The following is a 15,488-nucleotide window of genomic DNA, read 5'->3' as shown; positions in this document are numbered from 1 at the left end:
TATATTGTTCCTAACACATGTATTTAACAGAAATGTTTTTTTGCCTTCATGAAAATGGAGGGGGAAAGGCGGGAAAAGGGACTTCTCTTTTGCGTCTCTTTTCAAGGTCAATTTTTTGCCGACAAAGGAAGACCGACTTTGTTGTTCTAAAGCAATGCTTTTCACTCCCTCCTGCTAAGTGCAGTCGAAGGAAGCTTGTTTATCAATATCCGATGTCAAATTGAAAGTTTTCCTTGAGGGTGCAAGCAGGGGGGGAGGGGGAAGACTGGTTGTTGAATCTGCGTTGTGAGAATGGAATTTCGAAGCGCGCTAAAGGAAACCTTTGTTTGAGGAGGGTGGGGGAACCAATATTTTTTTCGAAATTTTGGAATTTTGAGAGTTAGCCCCCTCCCCCCGCCACATATACGCCGAAATTGCAAAAAATTCATATAGTCTGAATCTCTGGTTCATTCCGCGTACAATCGGTATATCACTCATCTCTCTAGAGCAATTAGCTTCCGATCTACACTTATTTAATTGAAACTCTGCATTTTGCTCAAAATCGGCTCGGTACCCAGAGGCTTACTTGTGAAAAAGGTCTTGGGCGTCAAAAGGTCAAGCAATTAGATACAGTGGGTAGTAGAAAATTGTTGGCTGAACGGGAATGGTTTACCGAAATGACCAGGACCAGTTCTAGTCTAGATTGCGTCGAGTGGTCTTGGTGCGTGGAATTTATTTAGAGGCAGCGTGTGAATACAGTAGTGAGTGGATTGTATTTTTGTGAATGATATGTGCTGTGTGTTGTGTAGTGAACTGAAATGAGGGACATAATTAACAAGCTGTCTTTTCGGCTTACGAATGACGATAAGCTCCAAATCGTTGTGGATTATTCTTGTATGTCCACTTTATAAACAGATAAGCTAATCGGGATCGGACCTACAGTTAAAGTGGTATCTAAACCATCATGCATCGAACCCGGAACCCCTTAGTTTCAAGGCAACAACGTTTCAAGACAACAAGGAGTACCCAAACTTAAAATCGTGAAAATAGGTAGGTTGAAATTTTATTTTTATTCTCGTACAGTATGTAACATTCTTATTCGTACACACGGATTTTCAAAGAAAATGCTTTAATATCTGAAAGGAAATACACTCTTTTGAAATTGTTTCTTTACAATTCAGGAACTAATATCATTAGGAACATAAAATCTTACCCAATTCTTTATAACCAATGACAATAATAAATTAAATGAAACTGAAAGAAACATGCAATTTTTTGTACAACTTTCCTATTCGTAAACTTGATAATATAAAAGAAAAAAAAGTATATTCAGAGCAAATTGACTGACAGTTCTAATACTTTGATGCGTATCCTTTGGCTTTAATTACTGCTTGACACCTGTTATTCATAGAATTAACCAGTTTACGACATGTTTCAGAGCTTATTTTATTCCACTCGGCTTGCACAACAGTTTTCAACTCCTGTTTGGACTTGACGCCTGCTTTATGGACTCCTCGCCTCTTCAAAATTGACCATAAAAGCTCAATGTTATTTAAGTCTGGACTTTGAGCTGGTGTTTATAGTAGCTTGGGCACATTCCATATTAGCCAATTCATGTTAACTCGCGCCTTATGCTTACTGTCATTGTCTTGTTGGAATCTGTAGATAGGCAGCATGTCCATTTTTGGGCACTCTGCTTTATATTGTTCTTCAATATGTTCAAATAGACATATGCATCCATGATACCACCAATAAACTGGATGGTACCAACACCTTTGGACCACATACAGCCCCAAATCATTAATGACCCACCACCGTGTTTAACTGTTGGAACTGTGCTAATGTGATCATTGTCTTTATTGATTTTCTCCAGACCCTATTTATCCCATCTGACCCGTGTATATTAATCTTGGACTCGTCTGACCATATGACACTATCCCAAAATTCCTGGTCCTTGTGGATATGCTCTTTCGCGAATGAAAGTCTATTCCTGCGATTCACCTTATTTACATACGGCCTCTTTCGTGGTTTTCTACCATGATATCCATGCTTCCACAAGGCACGTCGGACAGTTTGATCGGACATCATCTTGCCAGCAACATTTTCTACTAACGGTCGTAACTGAGGAACACTTAGTCGAGGGTTTTCTCGCACTCTTTTTAAAATAAAGCGTTCATCACGTTTATTCAACAGTCTCTCTTTTGATTTTCTCAGCACATTCTGTGTTGAACTTTCCACTCTAAATTTGTTTACTATGTATTGAACTGTGGAGTGTGATTTATTGCTTGTTTGTACAATTTTTCTTAACGAATAACCTCTAAGGGCTAAATTTATAATAACATCCTTCAGATCGGAACTAAGTTCCTTCACCTTGCCCATTTCGAACACGCTGATAGATAGACGACAGGTCTACAACAATATTACGCCAGCATTCCGCTTGACGGGGAGCGCGCCTGCATGTTCAAACTTGTTACGAAGTTGCAAACTGCACGAAATCGCCCGAATAGCGGTGGCGCTGTATGCGAGAAAGATTGAAACTCTTGCCTGTACGAATAAGAATGTTGCATGGAACAGCGTGTTTTTATCTTTTCACACAAATTATATGCTCTGTTTATACACTTTGAACATACATTTTTATTGACATTTGTTGGTGAAACCTTCATTAACATTAATTTCCAGGTACATATTAAAATGATTATATTTGCTAGTAGATATGACATTTTTTCCTCGGAAATTCTATGTGTACGAATAACAATGTTACATACTGTATATAGGCCTACATCATATTTCACAATATGGGCCTCTGATTTATGCAAATAAGGAAATTCTTGAAATCCTTTCCTAACTGACAGTGTATATTTCCATGTTTTATTTATGAGGTATATATTTCTAATCACAGAGTCACAGCACTTCAACGCGCCACCCCAAATGAGTTAAATAAACAAAAACACCCCCACCAGCAAATTTTTGTCCATTCGAACACTATGAGATGGTGCGATAGCCCAGGTTCTTAACCCAGTATACGCCACTGCTTTTCATAATGATACGACGTGATGGTCGACGGACGCACAGAGACCGCGGAACTATCCAACGGGACAACTTCCGAAAGGCTGCTTTAACTTTAAGATTCACCTTTGCCCAACAAAGAGGCTGTGTACATAGAGGAGCGTGAAGGATGCAGAGAGCGAGGCCAGGAACTCTTCAAATTACATTTAGTTTCACCACGGCACCTGTTTCGCAGAAATAGTTCAGGTTGTATCTATTTAGGAAGTGTAGGCACTTCTTATCTGAGTTCACCGACCTCTGCCCCCCCTTCCTCCATGGAGTATTACAAGCGAGCAGAAAACCTTGTGGAACTGGAAACAAAAGAAGTAGAGAATTCGTAGGGAGGGTACAATTCACATTGCACTTGATTTAAAAAGACCAAACTGCCATTCCTAATCTGATTAGGGACCTGTGAGTCACGTACTTCTTGTTCTTGCTGTTAGCGAAACTTGAGTCCATATTCAATATTTTCTCAAATTTTCTTCGGAACCAAAAATAAATTTTAAAAATATAGTTTCATTTTTTAGGACGCGAATGGGGAGGGAGCAAATGTATCTTATTGCTCAACCTCGATGATGAGTGAGGGGGCAAGTTGCCCCCTGCCCCTTTGGTTTTGACATCCCGGAAAACAGTTCAATTGAAAGAAAAACTGACGGATTTAGGATCCAACATGGCTCCTTGTTCAATTCTACATACTACAACGTTAATCATGTGACAGTAATATTCCTGAATTCATTGATGGATATAGAAAATAAATAGCAACATAATTTAATAAAATGGCGCGAGTGGTATGAAGTGAATAAATAATCAAATTTTTTAAAAAATTCAGTGATATATACCATTTATAAACTTTATCGGAAGTGACATCACATCTCTACCAGGAGGAATAGATGTCGTTGTATTATTGGCCTCGGCGCGAAACGGAGGAAAGCGTGGAGGAACGGAGCCATGGGAAGTCAGTGAAAATGGGTTAGACACATTTTAAGCCGGAAAGAAATGCTGCTAATCAAGTGTACTTAAGCTATATAGTTATCCAGAATTAGCTGTATGCTATGGCTGGTGGTAAAAAGATCATAAGAGGTAGGTGAAAGTTCACGGTGCATTTAAATGTAGCTACTTGTCTGCAGAGGCTTAAAGGTTTGAGAGAAAAATGTCTTTGGGCTTGACAACCACGTGTTGGATTCCATTGTTAAAGTGCATGAAAGCCTTGCATTAGATTTGTTTCATTGGATTTTTTGTAGATATAATTGCATTATATTTAATGAAATCGTAATATCTGTAGGAACAACTTTTGTTTTATGTACCCTATTTGCGGAAAATGGCATTTTCCGGGCGACATTTTTTTGTGTATGAAGCTTATAGGGAGGAGCAAGTTCACCTTTTTGAACTTCTAAATGTTGAAGAAAATTGTCTTCAGTACAGTAAAATATGCTTGTTAATTGTAGAATATGTGTAAGCTTTTAATGTACAGTACCCCCTGTAATGTGTGAATCGACTGCATTCCGATATCGAGTAGATGGCGCCAAAGGGAAAAAAGGAGTATACCTTCTAATTACTGGTTCGGTTAGAATTCGAAAGTAATGTATTAGTTACCACGTGTGTTTAATCGAATACTCTTTTGCGTGATGAGGATTTTGTTGTTTCAATGGGTGGAAGTGGATAAATTTATTTATAATACAATATCACCATATGGTATGAAAAACTTCAACTGACAAAGGAGGTTGAATCAAACTTCAGTGGGTAAGGGAACACAATGGAATTTTTAGTTACTGTTGCATGAGAGTAATGCATGATAAATATTTTTAACGAGAAAAGAGACGATGATGCATGATTATAAAATCTTTAAAATTCTTACACTTGAAGTAGGCATGGTACCTAACCAAAAATTACTGAAGAATTTTAAATCATGCTGTGACTAAATATGTTTGAATTGAAATTTGAATACGTAAAACTGCAAGCGTGATGAAATCCTATTTTCAAAGGATGGGTGCAAATTATACACAAGGGTTATTTGTAGTAATACTTTGATGGTGGGTGTTTCTAGATTTAAATATTTGAGTTGGCAGGATACTGGCCATGTGTTGACTTTACAATCTCTTGTACAGTATAATTTAAGAATAGGTAGCCTACTTGCAAATAATGAAAGCAGGCAATGGACGTGGTTCAGATTGTGTGATAATTTTGCAAGTTGTACATAAGGATGGGGAACGTGTTCAGAGTACTGGAGATGATCACGAGTGTTTGCAGTCCAGAGAAACCAATCTATGCACTTTATAGCAATAGAAAGTTTTCATTTAAGAGCTATTTCATCATTAAAAGTTGATTTCTTTAGAAATGCCATGGCATTTTCGCTTTACACTGTACCATTTTGTCCATAACCTAAATGTTAAGGAAAATGCTTTAATCTAAACTGGTCCTTACGCAGCCTACAATAATATGCCTAAAGTGCAAAATTCAGTACCAGTTAGATAAGTCGGACACACATTCAACTCGTTTTTTTTTTCCAAATAAAAATCATTTCTACTTATATGCATAGCAGAACATTTTTCAACCTGGGGATCACTTTTTTCCCAATGAAAAACACATTATTTTTAACAAGTCTTTATTTGTCGTTGCTAATTCAGCGGACAAATCTTGACTCACGTCTGTCAGGTGATATGCAGTATTGTCAGCTATAAATGCTGCATAAGCTATTCACAAAATGTTTCGAATCGAAAAATTGTGCCACAAGCCATTCACAGCAGGTTAGGTTAGGAAAATTTAGAAAAATAAATTTCAACAAAAAAAAAAATTAACATCTTGTCAAACTACCACGTGGTTGCTACACTGACGGGGTTACATAACCGAACGCATGGAACATTCGATTCACATAGTCGACGGCACGAGCTATCGTGCAACGGAGATGCGTGAATGACGAAAAATACCTTACTTACAGGCCAAATAAGTTGCACGATTCGAAAAAACTATTTCCCCGGCTTCAGAAAGTCCACAAGAACGCAATTCCGTAAGTACTTTCTAGTCTTTTCTCCTGTAAATTTGAAGAAATCAGTCTCCGGCTTATCTAATCGTTTCCAAAATTCTGTGCTTCTAGAGGTAATTTGGTAAATTCCGGATATTGGACAAACTAATTTCTTCAAATTCACAGGAGAAATTACTTACCGAATGCAGTTTCTTTGTACTTGTGGAAGTTCGGGGAAGTGTTTTCTCGCATCGTTCATTGAATTTTGCCGGTAAATTTGTGACCGATGCACGAAAGCTCTTGGATCCATTTACTTAGAGGTGGATGTAACCTGAGTGATGATGCAATCACGGTCAATGTCAGTCATTGTTTCCAAACAAGTGTTTTTGTAACTGAAGAAGGTACGTTTCCGCAAATGGCTTCCTGGGGAGCTGTGTCAATGGTTCGTGGGGCTATGCGAGAATGGTGTGTTGTGCTACACATTTTGTTTTCGAAACCAATTTTTAACTATCGTAACCTATACATGACCTAACCATACCAGAAATGGTTCGTGGGACTATGCATCAATGGTTTGTGAGGCTACCTAGGTATTTTTGGGTGCAGTGGGGTGGAAACATTTCATGCAGAGTACGAAAATGATCACCATTTTGCGTGTTACCGAAGGCAAAAGGAAACTAAGAAAACTTACTCGATATGTCGCAAATAGAGCTTATTTCCGTGAAATAAGCGAAATGCCACCTTCAACAATAAACAATGTTTCTCAATGCAGAATACATAAGTACGAATATTCAAATTAAATGAAGCAGTAAATTTCAGCAGTTTGTCAGATATCCGAAATTTACCAAAGATTCTTGCAGTATTATAAAGCGTATTGGTGACAATTCATGGAGTGATGAAAGGCTTTTTTAGTGACTCTCTACAGGCTGCACATACCTCCATAATAATCTGCGTAGGCTCCTGTAAGGGCCTTTCAGACCGGTGATACTTTCATTTTTCTGAATGTGGTTTCAGGGTAAAATGTCAAGTCACACATAAATGACTTATTAAAAAACACAGCCTCAGTTGTACAGTGCACTTCCCCCTTTTTTGTAACAAATTATTGCATGCACACACACAAAGCCAAGAGACATGTGGAAATTCTAACATTAAACAGCACTCCTAACTGAAATGAAAATTACTGTAATCACTTCATTCATACTTGTGTACAAAATTCACCTGCATGAATGATAGCATCACATACCATAATCCTTTTATAATATGATCCGAAACGATGTAAGCACATGCAGCTTGATTTTTAATATATTTCCTATTTCTCTGTAATCCATAGTGCATAAAACCAATAACATTTATAAACATTCGAAGTAACAATGAATAATTTCCCACGTTGAGTTGGCAGTCTTCTGATAAATAGTCAAGAAAAAATCCAACACAAACTCGCATCAAAATATCATTATATCAAAATATAATGTCCCAGGGGGAAACTGTTCACTTTAAATGAGGAAATTGGGAGGGGAAGGAAGCCATTGTTATTTCAAGGGACAGTTGGGAGTTTCTTGTGTTTCCCTTTGTATGACATTTTTGGGATTAAGTTCCGACACCTGAACTTTGCTCAGATCATGTCGCTCCGTGGACAAGCTTCTCAAGGTGAGATATTTTGCAAATCAGTAATTATTATGAATTTAGTGATAAACATTATGTACAGAACCCCTGAAAATTTGTTTGCCTAACTTGTATTTCTATGGAGTTATAAAGTAAAAGAAAACTTTTTGTGCTCTCCGTTGACAGAGATGTTCATGAAGGGCATAGTGTTATCCACGGTCATGTTTTTATCATTTGTTAAATCCTAATGAATAAAAATATTTGTAATATACAGTGCTCGAAAAATCTTCTTCAGAGCTAGGTGCCAGCACTGAAAATCAATCGCCAGGAAACCACCTACTAGCAATCGTGCAAACTAGGGGTTTGCGGGATCCCAAAAAGTCGGGATTGGGGGAAAAAATCCCGTTCTGATCCCAACTTCGGGAAATGACTTCCCATCTTTTTGGTATCCCGAGGAGTCTGGAAATACCAAATGGTCATTTTAAAAAAGTCATTAGTTCTAGACGTTTTCTGCATTGTAAATGTCTGGAACTTATTGAAAATGGTACTTTTTGTACCAGAAATGCAAAAACAATCACTTAAGGTGAAAATGACGTGTAGAACTCTAGCTTCGGGAAATTTCGAACATTTCCTGTCCCGAATATCGGGATTTTAAAAATTTCCCATCCCGACCCAAAAAATTCAGTCCCGCACACCTGTAGTGCATACTATAAGCTGCTGAGCTGGCCCCCGTGGCAGAGTGGTTATCACATCGCGCTACGACAGCAGGTGTCCCGGGTTCGAATCCCGGCATGTATGTTTGTGAGTGTTTATTTATCATATCATCACCCATCCCAATCTTCGCAAATTAGCCAAAAGTGGCACAAAAAGCGTAGTAAAATAAAGGAAATCAATAAAAATCAAACAATGTATAAGAAGCTGAATCATGTGAGGGGGGAGACATGGGGGAGGGGGATGTTCACAACGTTGATAGAAAAATAATTTGAGTGAGTTCTTGTAAATTCGAATACATTTATTTCTTTCCTTGTCCACCAAATGAATAAGTTAACTTATTGATAAGCAATTCACTTTTTTAAATGTAACCTGCCAAATTTTCTTAATTCTGAATAAGAAACTAAAATAAATTGAAGGGAGTGGTGTTTTTTTCTCAATGTGGATTCTATCTAGACTTTTTTCTATCTTCCATTTTTTACACTTCAAACTTTATGAATCTGCTCCATTATTCTTCTAAGAAAGGAATGTCAACAGTTGAAAGTCAGGGGGGGGGAGGGCTTGACATTGAAGGTTGAAATCAATATATTTGTTATCTTAGTTCGTGTCCAGTGTGGTTACTGTAATCTATCAGTTCCTTTTCCTTTGTTGTGGGAAAGCAGCCCTAGAACTCCAGAAAACCTTGAAGCAGTGGGGTGTTATTTTCTGCGGTCTCCAAAGCAGGCTGCTCTCAAACATGCTTCAACTCTTTAGTTGTCTGATCACGGTTTGCCTCGGAACTTCATGAAAAGCCTCTGCATAGTGACAGTGTTACTGTTTGGTGCGCGGTTGGAGAAGTATGGATCATTGGCCCTTAACGTTTTTTGAAGAGGAAGGTGTCACTGTAACCGTAAATTCTGAACGATACGTTCACATGATCAACCCTTGTTCTGCTTCGAGACTCAATGCGCTGCATATTGAGCAGGACGGGGCCACCACTTACAGAGCTAGGATATGTCTCCAGGAGCTGAGAGCTGTTTCCAGGGTGCTTGATTTCTTGACGTGGTGACATATCATGGCCAGCAGGATCACCAGACCTTCCCCCCCATATTTTTTTCTATGGAGGTATCTTAAGGCTGAGTATTTCAGACATCGACAGAGGACTGCCAGCTCTACAAAATGCGATACAAGAAGAGATTGCTCGTATTCCTCAATAAATGTTGGTTAGAGTGATGGAGAACTTTTTAACTGACGTTGGGAAATGCATTATCAACAAAGGACACCACTTGAGCGATATATTGTTCAAGAAATTAAACTTGTGAACATGTAACCATAACTTCCAACTGTGTAAATTTCATTCATGGTCATAGTTTCTTTATTTTGAACAATCTGTTTTTTATTAAACCTGAACGATCTTGCAATACGGGACACTTCCCCAATTCCGTTCATTTTTCGCATACTTAATAATTTAGGGCTTCTAATCACGAATCTACAGTTAATATTTGGCGTTCACTTTTGGAACTTGCAAAATAAAGGGCGTCCGTGATCGCAACTGACAATGCAAGATTGCTCATTACTTATCGCAAGATTTTGAGTTTGAAATACTTAAAGAACTAAATATATATTCCTGACATTACTACGACCCCAAATTTTAACTGTTTGCGACCAGGCACAGTCAAAAAATGTCAGTTTCGTACCACTTGAGTGACAAATTTTAACCACAGAATCTTGATCAAGTGTCCTAAATTAGTGAGTATGCGAAATATGAACGAATACCCCATATTATTATTTACCTAACTGAAACTGACTAAAAAATGGCTTTTTTCAAAGCAAAACTTTCGAAAAATGGGCATTACTTCCTCCCTTCCTCACATGAACTACTGAACGCTCCCTACACCGAGAACATAACGAATTGCGAATGTCACTTGTTTATATGAGAAAACATGGTTTCCAATCAGTTTGTCTCTAGAATCATAGTGGTAATTCAAGTTATTTTACAACTTATACATGTTAATTTAAAATTTCTACACGTAATCCCCACATCTTAACTGCAGATACGTCACCAGGACTCCATAATTAGTGAGTATTTGAATTATTAACGAAATTATGCCAATTTTAATTCTAAAATCACAACCTCCTAAAAGTTATTTTGCAAGTTCCACACGTGAGTGCCAAATTTTAACTGCAGATTAGTGATTAGGAGCCCTAAATTATTGAGTATGTGAAATATGAACAAAATTGGGGAAGTGTCCGGTATTGTAAAACCATACCTGTTCAACCTTTAAATTAGGGAGGGTGTTTTGCCACACCCTGTATAACTTATAACTGGCTGTAGTGTTTTGTATAAAAGATTTTTCTTTGTTGAAGTTGTCAAAGACCAGCTAATGAAATGTTTTCCAATAGAATGTTTCACAAAGAAGAAAGCAGCTACGCTGCAAGTATTAACAGGAAATACTGTTATAAAAGATAAATACTATATCAAAGTTAGATCTTTCACTTAAAAGATAATTTTTGTGATCAAAAAGAAATTGTTTGTCTACTTTTCACCAAAGAAAATGTTACGGGAAATAATGCAGAAATTGCCTTCTTGTTTCTACACCTTTTTTGAGAATGATCCAAATTATTCTTAACCCTTAACTGGAACCACTATATTTTCATTGGGCTCCACGTGAACCTGACTTATAACTTCAAAAGAATAAAATAACCAATATTTGCTTTTTGCACTTTGCTACAATAACTTGGTTTAACATGTTCATATGCATTGAGAAAAGGGAAATTTGGTGAAGACAAAGTAAACTAAGATACTCAAGATTACGTGGATTACAGATATTAATTCTGCCATCTTCTACGCAGTTTACCATTCAACCTAAAAATCTAATAACATGGCATTTTTTTTTCCATTTTTTTCTTCATGTTTTACACATATGGAGTGGAGAAGCAAGGTAAGGCACATCATTGAAATTGTCTACCTGAGGCCAAATAATTTCTTGTATGCATATGCAAATAACTGGTTAAGTAGTGTCGCATGTCTTTTTGGTATGCTGAAATGTTCAGGCAAAATGTGTGTTGAATTTGCCAAAGATAACATTGTTTTCCTCGTTTGTAGTGAGTTTTATCTCCAGGAAAAGCTGCTTCTCCCACCTTGATCTCACTTCTGTGTTCAATTGTGTGTGGCGGGTGTACTGCAGATGTTTATCATAGTAACTGTTTTAAGTGAAGTGACATTCAGTGACCAAGCTTAGCTTTTAGCACCACAGAATAAAGTGATATGTTTTTGTCCTATATTTTAATCATAAAATTAAGAGTGCATCTTATCATCCAAATAATACAAATGAAATTCATGTGTGTAAACAATAGTGGAATCCATATCCATATATGCACACATACCTACAGTGGGACCCCAGTTTCAAGTTCTTGGATTTTAAATTTTTCGGCATATAAATTTTTTTCCCTTGGTCCCCAGACTGCTTTGTACGTAACTCAGTTCTGTGTAATTCTGTTTTATAAGTAAATTACTGCAGGTCCTGACAAAATATAATTTAAAAACTTGTTAATTAAATTTATTTATACGTAGTTCAGTGTTATACATACTAATTTTCATGCATTACACTTTATTTCTACGTAAGCAACCTACAACAGTGTCACAGAAGTGACAAAGTTCAGTTTGCTACTGGTCAGCCATGGAGAACAAAGAGAAGTTACGCGCTTCATCAGAAAGTAAAATTTGTACGGGAAGTGGACGTTAATCCACATAAAAGTGAAATAGCTTTAGATTTAGGCATCAGTTACACCAGTCATTAGTAAAAGAAATGCTATTTTAGAAGATTTTTTTAAAATTTTGGTAGTAAAACTATAGAACTGTAGTGTCTACTGTAGTATTTCAGTATCCGTGTTCATTAATGTAAAGAGGCAAATATAGTTTATTTAAGAATCAAACTTTTAGATTTGTTAATTTGCCACTTTCGCATAAATAACCTGTATTATGTATATCTTGTTACTCAAATAGATGAAATTACAGTATTATTATAATATGACATGGTATCTAAATCTTATTTGTAAGTAATTCTTAGCTATACATATTTTCTCTTCACCTTGACATACGTATAACTCGGGTTCAACTGTATATATTGAGCTTGCATGTTCCTCTTCAGGTGTGAATAGATAGGTTTACATATGCACACTGCATAGATCTGAACATGATTTAACTGCATGTTGACATGGGTTGAGGTCCTGCAAACACTGTTCAGGTTTTGGGAGAAAGATTGAAGTTTGGGCTGCAGTATGAAGAATTCCTTGTGTTGAAATCATACATATTGGACGAAAGTGGTATTAAGGCAGTCACTTCACAATCCTAACACCTAAAACCTGCAAATAGTAACACAGTGTGCATGCAGGGATATAATGCAAAGTGCAACAAAGTTGGCCTGTGTAGCGTAACTCACGTAAGCATATAGGATTGTGTTGGGCAAAATTGTTACACACACACACACACTCGCACAGTATTTTGAAAACTTGTTTAGTATGTGCTAAGTCACAAACAGGATTCAGGGTGTAAGAGGTGACCCTGCATGAAGATACCCAAATATAGGGAGACAAATTTATGGTAAATAAAAACGGAGGAGAGCGGTGAATAAAACGTTAGATCAGAGGTATATACTAGGGATGGCCAAACGGATCCGGATCCGAAAAATTCGGATCCGGATCCAAAAGTTACGGATCTGGATCCGGATCTGAAAGTTTCGGATCTGGATCCGGATCCGAAAGTTCCGGATCTGGATCCGGATCCGAGAGTTCCGGATCCGGATCCGGGTCTGAAAGTTTCGGATCTGGATCCGGATCCGGGTCTGAAAGTTTCGGATCCGGATCCAAAAATTTCGGATCCGGGTCCGAAAGTTTCGGATCCGGGTCCGAAAGTTTCGGATCCGGGTCCGAAAGTTTCGGATCCGGGTCCGAAAGTTTCGGATCCGGATCCGGATTTTCGGATCCGGATCCAGATCCGAAACTTTCAGATCCGGATCCGGGTCTGAAAGTTTCGGATCTGGATCCGGATCCGAGAGTTCCGGATCCGCGGATCCGGATCCGGGTCTGAAAGTTTCGGATCCGGATCCAAATATTTCGGATCCGGGTCCGAAAGTTTCGTATCTCAATCCCATTATAATATTACCACACCTTAGTCCTACAAGAATTTTTTTCAAGTGTTGTTCCTAAAATACTTTGCTACGCATCGGCTAACACACTCGTGCACAAATGTCCGAAGTGATTTTGCAAATGCCATTGAAACGAATATGTATTCATTCGAATGTATTGGAAATGAAAACACACATAAATGTGAGACATTCCATTCCAGGATGAAACCTTTAACACATATAACAAGATAGAAATGTTATACAAAAATTATACAATTGTTCTACAGTTACAGTTCAACAAATTAAAATAAAACATTATAATATATGCAGTGTTAAATAATTACAAAATGTAAGACTAACAAGGGAGGTTATCTAAGTATCCCCCTCCGATTTCCATGAAACTTGGCAGGTGTATAGTGGGGCCCAAAGGAAGAATTACGTGTTTTTTTTGTTTCAGCTAAAAAACGGTTTTAGGGGGCAAAACCCCCTCAAATGTCAAGATGAGGTCAAATTGAAGTGAGGATCTGACCCCTGTGTCTTTCCGATTTCCATGAAACTTGGCAGGTGTATAGTGGGGCCCAATGGAAGAAATACGTGTTTTTTTGTTTCAGATAAAAAACGGTTTTAGGGGGCAAAACCCCCTCAAATGTCAAGATGAGGACAAATTGAAGTGAGGATCTGACCCCTGTGTCCCCCTCCGATTTCCATGATACTTGGCAGGTGTGTGTATAAACGGGCCCAAATGAAGAAATACGTGATGTTTTTTGTTTCAGCTAAAAAACGGTTTTAGGGGGCAAAACCCCCTCAAATGTCAAGATGAGGACAAATTGAAGTGAGGATCTGACCCCTGTGTCTTTCCGATTTCCATGAAACTTGGCAGGTGTATAGTGGGGCCCAATGGAAGAAATACGTGTTTTTTTTGTTTCAGATAAAAACGGTTTTAGGGGGCAAAACCCCCTCAAATGTCAAGATGAGGACAAATTGAAGTGAGGATCTGACCCCTGTGTCCCTCCCATTTCCATAAAACTTGGCAGGTGTATAGTGGGGCCCAATGGAAGAAATAAGTGTTTTTTTTTGTTTCAGCTAAAAAACTGTTTTAGGGGGCAAAACCCTCTCAAATGTCAAGATGAGGACAAATTGAAGTGAGGATCGGACCCCTGTGTCCCCCTCCGATTTCCATGATACTTGGTAGGTGTGTGTATAAACGGGCCCAAATGAAGAAATACGTGTTTTTTTTGTTTCGGCTGAAAAACGATTTTAGGGGGCAACCCCCCCTCAAATGTCAATATGAGGACAAATTTAAGTGGGCATTTGATTTGTGTGTCCCTCTCCGATTTCCATGAAACTTGGCAGGTGTATAGTGGGGCCCAAAGGAAGAAATACATGTTTTTTTGGAGCGAATTTACAATATAGAGAAAGTCTCCAATTTTGTTAATTTTCGGTATACTAACTAATTTTGACCTCCTAATCACGAATCTGTTGGAAAAAACCGGCGGTCACGTCTGAAAATTTCGATGAATTTAGGGGTGAAATGAGTGCTAATGGAACCTAACCTAACAGGCCTAACCTAACCTCGTGTGAATGGTTCGTGGGGCTACCCGTGGATGGTTTTTGGGGCTAACGTCAATGGTTTGTGGGGCTACCCGTGGATGGTTTTTGGGGCTAACGTCAATGGTTTGTGGGGCTACCCGTGGATGGCTTTTGGCGCTAACGAAAATTTTTGTACAATTTCCAGACGTGACCGCCGGTTTTTTCCAACAGATTCATGATTAGGAGGCCAAAATTAGTTAGTATACCGAAAATTAACGAAATTGGAGACTTTCTCTATATTGTAAATTCTAGCCGTTTTTTTTTTTGTTTCAGCTAAAAAACTGTTTTACAGTGCGAAACCCACTGAATTGTCAAGATGAGGACAAATTGAAGTGGGGATCTGACCCCTATGTCCTCCTCAGATTTCCATGAAACTTGGCAGGTGTGTGTATAAACGGGCCCAAATGAAGAAATGCGTGTTTTTTTGTTTCGGAAAAAAATTTGTTCTAGGGGGCAACCTCCTCTCAAATGTCAAGATGAGGACAAATTGAAGTGGGGAT

The 15,488-nt window shown here is 38.1% G+C and overlaps 1 protein-coding gene across 1 annotated transcript in view; it reads left to right on the top strand.

The window, feature by feature from the left end:
- Positions 1-3,917: 3,917 nt before the first annotated feature.
- The window catches only part of grp (serine/threonine-protein kinase grp), a 46,065-nt gene continuing 34,494 nt past the window's right edge, over positions 3,918-15,488 (top strand). Inside the window, exon 1 of the mRNA XM_083118696.1 lies at positions 3,918-4,104. The gene's annotated coding sequence lies outside the window, so the exon portion shown is untranslated. The remainder of the gene's footprint in view (positions 4,105-15,488) is intronic.

Source organism: Lepisma saccharinum, chromosome 3 (assembly GCF_977018435.1).
Source record: "Lepisma saccharinum chromosome 3, izLepSacc3.1, whole genome shotgun sequence".
Lineage (NCBI taxonomy): Eukaryota > Metazoa > Arthropoda > Insecta > Zygentoma > Lepismatidae > Lepisma > Lepisma saccharinum.
This window is presented reverse-complemented; position numbering and strand designations above follow the sequence as displayed.